Raw genomic sequence first — 14,949 nt, forward strand, 5'->3', positions numbered from 1 at the left:
GCAGCCAAATAAGGCAGCATGGAAGGCATACAGACAAATCATATGGCAATGCAGCAGGTGTTGATGTTTCACCATTATATATATATATATATATATATATATATATATATATATATATATATATATATACATATACATATACATATATATATATATATATATATATATATATATATATATATATATATATATATATACACTAGCAGGGATACCCATGCTCCGCACAGGAATCCCGTGGATGACGGCGGGTCTGAAGGAGTATATGTCACAGTTAATTGTAAAATTGTGGAGGCTGCCACCATTATTATTTTTTTTTCATCACCACTATAATATTATATTTTCCCCACCATGTTTTATATGCAGAAGACTCGAGTTCAAAAATGTTAAGATTTATTGCCGCATCAGATAAAAAACCATAATGCCTCAACAATGTGAAGCTGGTTTCATGTCATCATTTGCGACTTAATTAATTCTCATTCTCCAGAAAATTCCGTTGGTCTCCTGTCAATCAGCTGAACTTGAAAAATTAACGTTACGCAATCAGGTGATGACGTCATAATTCGGAAACCGGGAAGTCGGAAGTCATTGTCTTCAATTGACTGGAGCATTATTTTTTCATTCTATTGCAAATGGCATTGGCCCCATGTCAATCGGCTGAACTTGAAAAATTAACGTTACACAATCAGGTGATGACGTCATAATTCGGAAACCGGGAAGTCGGAAGTCATTGTCTTCAATTGACTGGAGCATTATTTTTTCATTCTATTGCAAACGGCGTTGGCCCCATGTCAATCGGCTGAACTTGAAAAATTAACGTTACGAAATCAGGTGATGTCATAATTCGGAAACCGGAAGTCGGAAGTACAATTCTTTTACATCGGGACACTCCCGGGTACATGCTCTGTCAGCATGTGAAGTTTGGTGAGGATCAGTCCAGTACTTTTTGCGTGCATAGGTCACAGAGAAACACACACAGACAAACTTTCAATTTTATATATATATATATATATATATATATATACATATAAATAATAATGTTTGAAAAGCAACAGTGTAGTAGAAACTTGCCACCTCTTATGCAAAAAGACCAGTATTTTCAGAGAAGTATATATCATCAAATACAACTGAGATATATCAGTATATCAGAGGTAACAGAAGATTTGATTTTTGAAAATTACTGAACCATTGCAGCAAATTTATAGTTATTGCTGAAAATGTGACCCGCTCATTTGAAGACAAAGTTGGATAAATCTACACATTTATTGAAACACTCACTACAGTTCTTCAGCATGGATACAATGGATAGTCTCTGAAATGTTAGCTTTGAGCTCTTTTCTCATGTGGGTATTGTTTGCATTTACCGCGTTTTTGAGCTTTCCCCACATATAAAAGTCTGGAGGGGTTAAGTCGGGAGGACGAGGTGGCCATAAACGACGATAAATGATGCGATCTTGAAAAACTGTACTGACTGCATGCATGCGTGCATGTGCTGTGTGTGCAGTTGCACCACCTTGCTCAAACCATCCATCTCGTTTCTCCTCTTCAGTTAATTCGTTGAAAAACTGCTGCAAAATGTCATAAATGTACCTTTCGGAATTTATGGTAACTTAAAAAAATATTAGTCTAATAACACGCCTTCCAGAAAGGGCACACCATACTCCAATTATATTTGATCATGTAATGGTTTTTAGAAGTTTGCATTGGGATTCTCTGTAGCCCAAATCCTGCTGTTTTAGCTCTTAATATAGTCAGACATGTTGAACCATATCTCACCCAGAAAGAAAGAGCAGTCTAAAACCTCATCACCTTTTTCCGCTATGAAATTTTGGAGCCATTGACAGAAGTTCAGCTGCTTTACTGTGTCTCCAATTGCAAGTTCATGAACAACATGCACTTTATAGGGAACAAACTACATTTTATTCTGTACAACTCTGTCGAGTTAAGTGAGGCATCTACTTGTTGCAACAAGCATCTGAGCGATTTTCTTCGTCTTTACAAATGGTTCCCAATATCCTGTAATACCACACCTGTCACAACCTCCGGCCGACCGCTTTGAGAGTTGTCTGCCACTCGACCAGTTCCGCGAAACTTTTCAATCAATGCTTTTAAGCAATTTTGATGAGACAATCGGTGTTTACCGAATTTTTCCTAAAACAAATCCTGCACCTCAGCAGTGTACTTCCCATCATAGAGAAAAACATGCTGCGTCAAAAACACTCTTCTTATGTTAGGAGCATTCTTTATGGGATGCCTTAGGGATACACATTAGCATCCACCGAGCAGAAGTTCACTTGATGAGCAAGTCAATGATACCTGCAGGTAAATAAGCATAAATTTTGTTATTAATATTAACAAAAACATGAAACGTGAGTATTCTTTCAGTGCATTGCTACTTTTGAAACACCCTGTGTGTATTCTAATTCTGATGTACCGTACTCTGTCGCAGAACGTTGGTGATGCCAAAGCATTTTCTTGGCAAGAGTTATACTGGGTAGTTTGTCATTTCCTTCCAAAATATTATACATAATACATTTTAAAATATTTTATGGTTTCTGATCCTTCCATCACTGCACAGTCACTCCATGTCACATGTATTTAAACTTTCCTTGTGAAAAATGCCAAAATCCAGGCTCATTGCTCACCTCCACTACTTCGTCTTTTCTCTTACCTGTGGAACTGCCTTTCCCCAGTCGATTGGATCCTACACTTCTGTTTAGGGCTTCAAGCATGCAGCGCACCATCATCTCATGTCATTACGATTCACACTCATGACATTTTTGTATCTTCATTAACCCTCCCTCAACCCAACCCCTATGACTTGCACGTTGTTCCTTCCCTCAATTTCACCTTTTCATTCATCCCCTTGCTTGTTGCATCCACTTGTTGTTCTACTGCCCCACTATGGCATGCATTGTTAGTGCATTACCTTTCATCTCGATGTCACTTCGCTCTTCCATGAGCCGACATTTTATCAACAACAAAAAAAATGCAACTGCACAATCATATCGCTGTGATTTAACAGTGGGAATACAAAAAAAAGAATAAAAAATAATTCAGTCTGTGTAATTGCCACTTCGTTGGAATTATGCAGAACGTGGAAAAGGAAACATACAGTAAAACGCACTACTAAATCGAGCTCCGGAACTACAGTGCTCAATGAAAATCATCCAATGTCAAAACAGCTTTTTGTATTCATTCTGAGAAATTTTGAATTGCTGTGTGATTTAATTTTTGGGGGAGGGGAACAAGTTACTGCTCAAGATTCATTTTGCTATTATATCCTTTTCTCCAGTTTTTAGCTCACCTGGAATGTAGATCCGGTGAGCTTATGGGATGGCACGTCGTCCAGATCAGTTCATCAGTCTGTACAGCCGTCCATCTGCCGGTCTGTCAACAAAGAGTTGCAACTTCTTCTCTGAAACCACACACATGATTTTTATGAAACTTGATCACAACCTTCAACACCCATGATGTACCAAATTTGTTCATGGCATTAAAAATAAATTTAAAAATCAGGGTCTGAGTGGTTCTATGGAGGAAGTTTACAGGGTTGCCCCACCCCCAAAAGAAGTATTTGCTTTCTTCTCAGAAACTACACACACAATTCCGATACAACTTGACTATAACCTTCACCTGTGATGTACCAAAGTTTGTTCATCTATATATTACTAAAACTCTCATCTTGTATATATGTATGTATGTATGTATGTATGTATGTTCCCAAAATACAGCCAAAACGGTACAGGATAGCACAAAAAATTGAGGGCCACCTTACTCACCATTCGCCTGCGGTGCGCAGTATCAAGTTTCGTTCAAATCGGGCAACGAAATTTTTTTTTTTTTAAATCAATTCCCAATTCAGTCAAGTACTCTTCGGGAGAATTTGATCAATGCAAACAACCTCAGCGGCATAGTTCACTGGAGCTATCTTTTTTTTTCCAATGTTTTTTTAGCAACCGCTGTCACAACGGGAACCCAACAGGTTCACAGGTCGTCTAGTGACATTTAAAATTGGGGTCGAAGGGGTTATATGAGGGTGCCCCAAAAAATAGGTATTTGCTTTCTTCTCAGAAACTACATACTCAATTCATATGAAACTTGACCACAACCTTCATTACCCGTGATGCACCATAGTTTGTTCATGGCATAAAAAAAAATCAGGTCTTATGAGGTATTTGGGGCGTTGTCCCCAAAATATGCATTTGCTTTCTTCTCTAAAACTACACACACATACACATTTTCGATGAAACTTCACCACAACCTTCATCACCTGTGATGTACCAAAGTTCAATCACACCATTAAAAAAAAATCTTGGTTGGAGGGGTTAAATGGGGGGTTGTACCCCAAACTAGGTTTTTAGGTTAAAAAAAAAAAAACATGAAATTAAAAAAAGACATGTACAAACCTTCTGACAGACAGCAGCAGCCCAAAATAGGTATAAAAAAAAAAAAACAGAACAAATCAGGACACAACATAACAAAGGGAACAGCAGGAGAAAGGGGAAACACTAATAGCAGGGTGGAGTGAAAAAGTAGACAGAGACAGACAAACAAGGGATGCAGATAATGATGAGGGATAAGGGAGGACACAAAGGGTGGACAATATGGAGACATAAGCAAAATTTTGTTTGACCAGTTTGTGATTTTTGTCAATGTCTGAGGAGAGGGAAGAGGCAATGCTGCCTGTCTGTCAGAAGGATAAGAAGTGTTACGGCAGAGAACGGAGTCATCAGCAAAGAGATAAAGAGTATTTTCTAGAGTCAGAGATCGTTTAGGAAGAGTCAGGATAGGTCGGGGCCAAAAACACTGCTTTGGGGCAATCCAGCCTCAAGAGTGAGAAAAGATGAAAGGATTCTGTTGAGAGCCACACATTGGCTATGAGAGTCGAGGAAGTCAGTAATCCAAGAGTACAGTTGGACTTCGATTCCATAGCCAGACAGTTTTTAGAGCAAGGCAAGATTGCCAGACTGTTTAAAAAGCTCAATATATGTCCAGAGAGATGGCCCTGATCTCATGTCTGATATTGAGGGCCTCTATTGTTGGAAAAGCAGAAACAGCAACTCCAAGGTAGAGTAACCTGATATGAATCCAAATTGATTATCTGAGATCAGGGCATTTGATGTCAAAAAGTCATTTAGTCATTTGATGTCATTGAAAGGAAAGGTAACTGTGATTATGGATTCCATGACCTTGCTGATGACTGGAAGTAAGCTGATAGGTCTGTAGTTTCAACGATCGGTTTTGATACCTCCGTCACCCAAAGGTGGACGGAGGTTATGTTTTCATGCCTGTCTGTCTGTCTTTGAACAGGATACCTCAAAAAGTTCTGGACGGATTCAGACAAAATTTGGTGGACAATTGGTTATGTGACAAAACGATTGAATTTTTTGAAGATCCTGTTGTGGATCCAGATACGATCATTTTAAGTGATTTTTTTTTCACCTTTGAGAGATCTGACTAAAAACCTATATGTAGCATAATATTTCAAAAAGTTTTGAACGAGTTCTGACAAAACTATACTGGTGGATGAGTTGGTTAGATGACAAGAATAAGCAGATTAGATTTTGGTTCAGGTCAGCGGATCCGGCCTATCAGTGGGATACAAAACATAAACTGTTGAGCCTGATGAAGGTATGTGCTCTACTGGGTCCTGTTCGAATTTATGTAATGTGGCTCACTTACAATCAGATGGAAGATGACCTAGTGCAAATGATTGGTTGAACAGAGCAGAAAGGGGATGTAAAAGAGCAGCAAGACAGGTTTTTAGGACACACAAACTGATGTAGTCCCATCCATTTGCAGAATCAGAGTTGAGGGTTGAAAGGAAACTTCTCCCCCTTCTCATGAGCACCTTCACTACACCTTCACGCAATGTCCTGGAGCTGTTTTGTGTGACTGGGAATGCTTGCATTCCCTGATAATCTGCTTGAAGAAACGGACAGACTGAAGTGAGAGAAATGTTTACTTTCACAAGCAAATGAGATGAACCAAATGGAGCAGAGAAATAGCAGAAGACATTAGTGTGGATGTTGGTCATCACCAAGTCCAGAAAGGAGGATTTGCCATTGGGAGAAATGCATGTCAGAAAGTTTACAGAATGAGTCAGTCCCATGGAGTCACAGAGGTCCCTTTCCGAAGTGCCACGGCGAGTGAAAAAGGTATCAACACCCAACCAAATGTCATCTTACTATAATTCACCGTCTCTCTGTCTGTCTGATCCCAGGTACCGCAAAAAAAGCTGAACCGATCGCAACCATTTTTGGCTGTGTAATTCTGGGACCCCTTGGAGTAAAATAGGCATAAATATAATAACATGACCCCTTTGACAGCTTCTGTAGGGAGCGGGTGCTTCTAGTGGTGACAATTGAAATTATGAATCAAGAGAGAGCCGAGATGGGTGGTTAAAAGTTGGTCCATGTTGTCAGAGAGAGATAGAGAGATAGAACGTAAGTCGTTACTGTTTGTAGAATGGTACGACACAGAGAAAACAAATTTAAAAAAAAGACATAAAATGTCATAAGCCCCATTGTTTTATTAATTTTTCTGTATGGAGTTAAAGGGCGAGCCCATATTTATGCCTGGTGTTGGCTTAAGGGTTAGGGTGGTGGGCTTTGTATCCAAGGGTCCTGAGTTAAAATCTCACTCAGCTGTTGAATGAATACCAGGTGGGGTGAACTCGACCTGTCATCCTTCCGAAGTCGGCAAAATGAGTGCAAGCATGCTGGTACACTGTGTCGGAGTGGCGACCCATCCAAGATTGTGCCCAATAGCCAAGGAGACTGCTTAAGCAGCACTAACGCTCTGCACAGAGTATGGTCCCAATCTCCTCATCCTCCATGTTTATGCAAAACTAAAATGGCCTCCAGTCTACCAGTCGGCTATCTTTGATCAGATCACACAATAAAGTGTGGGGGACATGTATGCCACCATGTACTGTGTGCTTCTGCCAATATTGAACAAAATCGGACCGTGCATGTCTGAGAAATGGTTGGGGACACATTTATGTAACAAAATGGCCATGAGTCAGCCATCTTGGATCTGATCTAGATCCACCAAATCAAAATGACGCACTTATGTAAGCCATCATTCTCTATCTGGGTGCCAAGTTTGAACAACAACGGGAAATGCAACTCTGAGAAATGGTTGAAGACGTGTTCAACATCAGGGTTTTTTTACAACTAAAACGACAAAGTGGGCCATATTGGAAATGATTTTGAAAAAAAATGATTTGCATATGTGAGCCATAATTCGTCATCTATATGCCAAGTTTGAACAGCATAGGTAAATGCATATCCGAGAAATGGTTGAGGATGTCTTTCACATTGGGTTTTTTTCAATTAAAATGGCCTCCAGTCTACCAGTCGGCCATCTTTAATCAGATCACACACAAAAGTTAGATGCAGGTGTACACCATTGTGGATTGTGTTTGTGCAAAATTCAAACAAAATCGGACCAAACATGTCGAAGAAATGGTTGGGGACATGTTTAAGTAACAAAATGGCCATGAGTCAGCGATCTTGGATTTGATCTCGAAACAAAATGACAGGCTTATACAAGTCTTCATTCCTTATCTGGATGCTAAGTTTTAACAACATCAGAAGATGCATGTCTTAGAAATGATTGAGGACACGTTCAACATCGGGGTTTTTTTTTTTTTTTACAACTAAAATGGTCACCAAAATTGCCGCCAGTCGGCCATGTTGGATCTGGTCTCGAAAAAAAAAAAAGACGTTCATATGCAAGTCAACATTCCCTATCTGGGTGCGAAGTTTAAACAACATCGGTAGATGTACGTCAGATAAATGGTTGAGGACGTGTTCAAGATCGGGTATTTTTTTTACAACAAAAATTGCCGCCAGTCAGCCATCATGGATCTGTTCTCAAGAAAAAAAAATGACATGCTTATATAAGCTATCATTCATTATCTGTGTGCCAAGTTTGACAACATCGCTAAATACTTCTCCAAGAAATGGTTGAGGACATGTTCAACATCAGGTGTTTTTTACAACTAAAATGGCGGCTTGTCGGCCATCTTGGATCTCATCTCGAAAAAAAAAAAAGGACATGCTTATGTAAGCCATCATTCCTTATCTGTGTGCCATGTTCGAACAAGATCGGTAAATGCATGTCTGATAAATAGATGAGGACCTGTTTCACACTGGTTTAATTACAACTAAAATGGCCGCAAGTCGGCCATCTTGGATCTGATGTCGAAAAAAATGACGAACATATGTATACCATCATGTGTTGCCTTTGTGCCAGGTACAAATAAAATCAGTCCATAGATGTCTGAGATATGGTTACGGACGCACACTCTCACGCACGGAAACAAAAATTGAGACCAAATCCATATTCCCCGTTTTGGACTCAGTCCAACGGTGGGCTAAAAATGTTTGTCATATTTATTTGTGTAATGCTCAATTGTAAAGTGTATGAAGATATTTTATTATTGCATGTTAACTGTGCTGTACTGTTTCAGATTGTTATTTTTGGAATTATTATTATTATTATTATTATTATTATTCCAGTTTGCTTGTGTGGATAAGGACTTTTTCATCCTTCCACGTAAAAGTACTGTGATCATAAAAAAAATTGTACAATTATCTCAAGTAGGAAAGGACAAAAGGAGACAAGTAATGGACAAATGACCACAGCACATCTGGGATTTGAACTTGGGATCCCAGCAACATGCATTGCAAAGATGAGAACACACTTGTTTGGTACCACCAGAGTTTTACAAACATAACCCTCCTGCTGTATAATGTTTGCTTCAGAATGTTACATCAAGGTGATTCGAGGGAAACTTTGGTGGTCATACCGGCAACACATTTAAATTTCTGCTTCATCATGTTATCAGCTACAAGCGATGGATTATGTGTGTTCGTCTCACCATTCCACAACACTGCTCGGTAAGGACGTTATGGATTTCCTTTTGATTGTGTTGTGTTTTATGGATTAAAGTACAGTACCTTGTTATAATTCAGACAGCTTCTTTCTCTTTAAAAATGCTGCCAAGCTGCCCTTCCTTAGTCACAAATGCAATTTTAACTTTTATTACGTCTAACTCCATAATTTGCCAGTTGAAAATGACCATGATTTACGAATCAGTTACTGAATGCAGGAAATGCTCTGATACTTATTACACAATGCTATGTGTATGTTCATGTACAAAACACAAGCAGTTCCAAAATGTATACATCTCACACAAAGCAAAAGCCAGCACGTAGCCCACCATGATCACATCATACACTAATACGTGCATGTGTGCACATTGTGCTTTCAAACTGTGAATATAAAAGTCCCACCAGTGAGAAATGTCCTTTTGAAAGCTGCTCTCGCATTGACGGGAACAGAGAAAAGCCGCGTGTCTCCTGCACTAGCGCACATTGATGGAATGACAATATGTCAGGGACAGGTATAGCTTGCTAGGTCCCTGCATTCCCCAAGAGCTTGTGCTGTGGAGATTCAGAAAACAAGACAATTCTATGCCTTATCATATTTTCCCAAACCTATTTCCATGCTATTGAACCAACCCTTCACTCCCTTGACTAATGACATCAGCTGCAGGTACAGCAATGCCTGGTAAATACTGTACAACGTTACATTGGAAAAGCAGATTTATTTATGCATCACAACTCTAATACCTGCCTAACTTCATAATGTAAGCTCTTACTCAACGAAATATCTTAATGAAATGGCCGCTTTAGTTCATGGCTCATGTCAGAAGGATTAATTATCATTCAAAACGCTTTTCTCTTGCAAGGAATATCAAATGTGACACATTAAGGACCCACAGCAGATGAAATCCAGGAAATTTGCATCTGAGTTCAGATATTACAGAACGTTACTACAGACAGTCAAAACCCTGGCCCTGATCTAAAAATAATAAAAAAAAAATCCTTACTAAGATTAACCCCAGCCATTGAGGCAATCGTAACTTAAGCCCAAAATCTTGGTCTTAAAATTTAATCCTAATCTCCTTACTCAATGGAGCTGTATCCACAAATCAAATCCCAAGCTTCGAGGAAAGCACAGAAGCTCCATGCTAGTGTTGGGACAAATACCCTGTGAATGCTCGAGGAGTGAGCAAAGGAAATGTTTTTTTTTTAATCAAGATAAAATAAAACATAAATTCCCCAACAAACAACTTCAACATCAGAGGAGGGCATTAGGCCCCCCAAGCCTGTGAAATGGTTGCCAACGTATGGTGGATGTTCTTTAAAATCTCTGTTGTAGGTGTTTTAAGCCATTGGCCCTACCTCAGAGGAATTTAACTTTCACCTGAACTTAAATTTCAAATGAACCATGTCAATGCACATTAAATTACAAGTTCTGCACAGTTGGAACGACTCTGTCGCTGATTGTGACACATTATCTCACCATCCAGCATAACTGTGTTTCAGAGACTGTGAAAAGTTATTCCAGCTTTACATATAAGGCCTCTTTTAGAGATAAAAGGAAGAGTACAAATATGGGGAGACAGGGGAGTCATGGTTGTCAAGTGGAATGTGATGTTCTGCTGCAGGGATGAGCAAAATTTAACTACCATCAAAATCCCTCTCCCTCACCCTCGAGGCAAATTATAAACGTTGATCACAGATACGACAAAAATAACATCACCTGATTAATAACTCAGTTCATATTTTCCAAGTATATTGGCAGTGATGAATCCAGAATGTCTTTCATCATCTTTCAGAAGATGGTCAGATTTTGGAATGCATGTATCGAATTATGTGATTTTTGGCCCGTCTTAGTCATGTGCTGAAATTTCATTGTTTTGATAAGCTGTCACTCGTATAAATCAAAATATCAGAATCGAGCATTGTTCATCAAAAATAAAAAAGGAATATATATAAAAAAGAAGGAAACAATGGAATCGCAGACATTCACAAATTAATACAGTGTATATCTATCTTCTATATTTATTTTCAGTGAAAAAAGTTGTGTTTTCTGTCTGTCTGTCCATAAATAGAATCGGCCCCACCGGTAGTAACCCCATCATATTGCATACCAGCCTTTGGAATCCTTTTGGAAAGTGAAGATGCAAGGAAACATTTTCAAACCCACAGGGAAGGATGTTCAGGGTGGGTGGAAGATCCCAATTTTCTCTATGTAAATGTGTATCGGAGAGTGCCACCCAGTGGGAGGCGGTATTACAAATCATCTTATGTCTAAACTCGAAATTCCTTCCACACAAAGTGTGGGCACCTGTACGAGTATATATATATCATACATAAAACTCATTCTAACCACTCACTGACAGACTCACTGAATGACTGATATTAATGTTCAGCACCTTCTGGATGACATTGAAAGCTGAAATTTCACGTGCTGATGGACATCAAAACCAATCCACCAGGAAAAAAAATCACAGAACCGTTGGAAACCGTTTGAAAATGAAAAAAAAAATTTTTTTACAGCCATTTTTTCCTGCTGAGCTGGGGTTAGCTTTTTACCAGCTCCATGCAATCATGGTTCCCTTCTTGAGGCAATGTTTTTTTTATGGCCAGATGCCCTTCCTGACAAGCTGTTAGGAAGGTCACCTCTTATGACACACAGGGATATGGTACACCTATTCGAACTGGGGCGTACACCGGGACAAGTACACTAGTACTCATTTTGCCGACCTCGGAAGGATGACAGGCTGAGTCAATGCCCTGGTGTTAATGCAGTGGCCAACGGCTCGAACTCAGGACCTGAGGATCCCAAGCCACCACCCCAACCATGAAGGCAACACCAGGCTCCTTGTAAATGAAAGTATCCGAAAATAAGTGCAACCATGTTGGGCTCAACTAGCAGGAGGTCGATGATGCTTGCTTATAATCATAAAACTTCTATTTATTATGTACCTACAGTGCCTGCAGAAAGTCTCGACCCCCTTTCAAATTTTTCACTTTTGGTTTTCCTTATTGCCTGGATTTAAATTGCATTAAATCAGACTTTATCCACCTTTATTTATACATCGTAACTCACGACTTCCAAGTGAAAAACAAATTCTACAAATTTCAGAAAATTAATTTAAAAAAAAAATAGAATATCTTGGTTGGATAAGTGTCCACCCCCCAGAATTAAAAATTGGTGGAAGCACCTTTGACAGCAATTACAGCTGTGAGTCTGTTGCGATAGGTCTCTACTAACTCTGCACATCTTGATTGGGCAATATTTATCCGTTCTTCTGAAGAAAATTGTTCAAGCTCAGTCAAGTTGAGTGGGAAGCGTCTGATTCCAGAATTTTGTTCAAACCTGTATAAACATTTGCATCACGCAACCTTCGGCAGGAAAGATCTTCAAGACTAAAAAACACACACAATACTTGACAGGAAGTGCAGTTGCGAATAATGTCAACTAACTGGATGTCTCATTACAGTGGTCTGATTACTGAAGTCACATGTTATGGTAAAACCAGGTGCATGTGGGAGAAAGGGAGGAATCAGGGTCGGGGAGGAGTGGGAGGGGAAAAAAAACACACACACATTGCAACCACAATCTTTGGAAGAGCAGCACATCTTGAACGATAAGGGCACTCGGTAGTGCGCATACCTCCGCCCTGTAATGCTTGATCTACCAGAACATATCTGGCCCAATACATTTTTAAAATATCATGCCATATATCGTTTTTGAGCCGAATCTCTCAATGGTGAAGAATCACTTTAAAAATTATCATAGTCTGATCTGGATTCTCAACAAAATGGACTACATTTTTCGTGGTAAACACCCAACCTGTCCACCAAGTTTCATCTGAAACCGTCTACAAAGAAACAAGAAAACATTTTAAAATAGAAAGGCACTCAGTAGAGCGCATACCTCCGCCATGCAATGCCTGATCCACGAGAACATATCGGGCCTGATAATTTTTGAAATATGCTTTATATCGTTTTCGCCCGATCTCTCAATGGTGAAGAATCACTTAAAAAATTATCAGATCCGGATCACGATCCGGATCTTCACTAAAATCGAATCAATTAGTTATGGTCACCCACTCAACCTGTCTACTAAGTTTCATCTGAATCCGCCCAGAACTTGTTGAAATATCGTGCTCTATATCGATTTAGCCCTATCTCTCAATGGTGAAGAATCACTGAAAAAATTATCAGAACTGTATCCGGATCCAGATCTTCACCAAAATTGAATCATTTCTTCCTTGTTACACACCCAACATGTCCACCAACTTTCGTAGGAATCTGTCTGCAACTTTTTGAGATATTGTGCTATATATTGTTTTTAGCCCAATCTTTCAATGGTGAAGAATCACTTAAAAATTTCTCGTAGCCGGATCCGGATTCAGATCTTCACCAAAATCTAATGAGTTCGTCCACGTCACACACTCAACCTGCCACCAAATTTCATCCGAATCTGTCCACAACTTTTTGAGATATCCTGCACACACAGACAGACAGAAAAGAGTGAAAACATAACCTCCTTCACCTTCGGTGGTGGAGGTAATAATGGAAACAATTCGTGACACGTTTCGTTAAATCTGCTTTTAGGGAATTTTGAATATCTCAAAAAAAAACAATTTAGGGGAGAGAGGGGGGGGGGGGAGATCAAACTACATATGGTCTGTCATTTGTCCTGGCAGGCATTTCATGCTGCATCAGGTTGTTTTCTCGCTTTTCATACTTTACAAGTTTCCCGCACTTTTTGTGACGCTCAAGCTTGGCTTATTTTGGTTCAGCCCTTTGTGTCCATCATGCTTGGTAATGTACTGTGCAGAATTTCACCTTATGTCAATGTTCTTACTTCAGTAAAAGTAACTCAATATGTCAAGAAAAGGCCATTAAGTGAATGTGATAGCAAAGTCCAAAAATTAACGGTAAAGCAATAACCTTGCATGTAAAATTAGATGTGTGAAGGTGGCTTAAAGTCGATGAAAAAAAAATAGTGAAATCATGAAAGCATTATGGCTTGCAAGCAGGGGGGACACGAGGTTCGGGCAGGACTGTTTTTTAATTTTTTGGTCATGTTGCCGGCAATTGCTCACCTTCTCTTCGCGAAGGACACCGTGGGATCTTTAACGTCCACCAACTATTGCCGACCGATGGGACACCCAGTTTAGCATCCATCTGAGGGACGGCACACACATGGATGAATCACCCTGGGGAAACCACCAGCATAACAGTTTATAGGTGGGTCGATATTCTGACCTAGCCGAGACAGACAGAGCAGAGGCGAGTATGTCTCTGCTGTCCTGTCAGATCCTCTGATTGTATGAGGAATGAAAATGCAAGCTTTTTCAAGAAAAATGCAAGAAAAACTCATCAGAGAGTTTTTCTGTCAAACTGATGTCAGAAGTTTTAATTCCAGTATTAAATAAGGATCCAATACATGAAGAGAAAACATAAAATACATTTATTTCGAACAAATGCATTAACGTCCACAACGACGTGCGAATCCTTGCCAAAGCTGAATATACGATCGATGGTGAACTTTTCTCAGTCCTATGTTCAGCTTTACGCAGATTTATATGGAACCCTTGGCAATGAAAGACCATTTTTTTAACCAACTTTCACAAGAACAAGATGTTATCGTTGCAATTTGGCTAAGGCACCTCAAATAAACGTAAATCTGTGGTATCAGACTTCACAAGAATCGTGTCGCAAAAAGTATGATCGTGCTTTCAGGGAAGACGATGAATGCATTTATAATCAATGTTTTTATCCGTTCTTCTTAAGAAAATTGTTCAAGCTCAGTCAAGTTAAGTGGGAAGCGTCTATGATTCCAGAATTTTGTTACAACCTGTATAAACATTTGCATCGCGCAACCTTCAGCAGGAAAGATCTTCAAGACTAAAAAAACACATACAATACTTGACAGGAAGTGCAGTTGTGAATAATGTCAACCAACTGGATGTCTCGTTACAGTGGTCTGATTACTGAAGTCACATGTTATGGTAAAACCAGGTGCATGTGGGAGAAAGGGCTTGTTCCAAATTGTTTTAATAAAATATTT

At 39.4% G+C, this 14,949-nt stretch overlaps 1 long non-coding RNA gene across 7 annotated transcripts in view; it reads right to left on the reverse strand.

Annotated features, from left to right (window-relative positions):
• LOC147029776 (uncharacterized) overlaps nt 1-14,949 on the reverse strand; it is a 169,446-nt gene that overhangs the window by 141,973 nt on the left and 12,524 nt on the right. The window contains exons 3-5 of one of the 7 annotated variants that reach the window (XR_015056078.1): nt 13,982-14,063; nt 3,305-3,387; nt 1,061-2,313 (exon numbers count right to left, since the gene is read on the reverse strand). This is a non-coding gene — a long non-coding RNA (uncharacterized LOC147029776). Of the gene's footprint in view, nt 1-1,060; nt 2,314-3,304; nt 3,416-9,305; nt 9,444-13,981; nt 14,064-14,949 lie in introns of those variants that run through there. The other 6 variants (XR_015056076.1, XR_015056081.1, XR_015056080.1 and 3 more) reach the window with 6 other exon arrangements.

The sequence above is a fragment of the Eptatretus burgeri genome, chromosome 3, assembly GCF_056783735.1.
Source record: "Eptatretus burgeri isolate ZD-2024b chromosome 3, Ebu_testis_v1, whole genome shotgun sequence".
Taxonomy (NCBI): domain Eukaryota; kingdom Metazoa; phylum Chordata; class Myxini; order Myxiniformes; family Myxinidae; genus Eptatretus; species Eptatretus burgeri.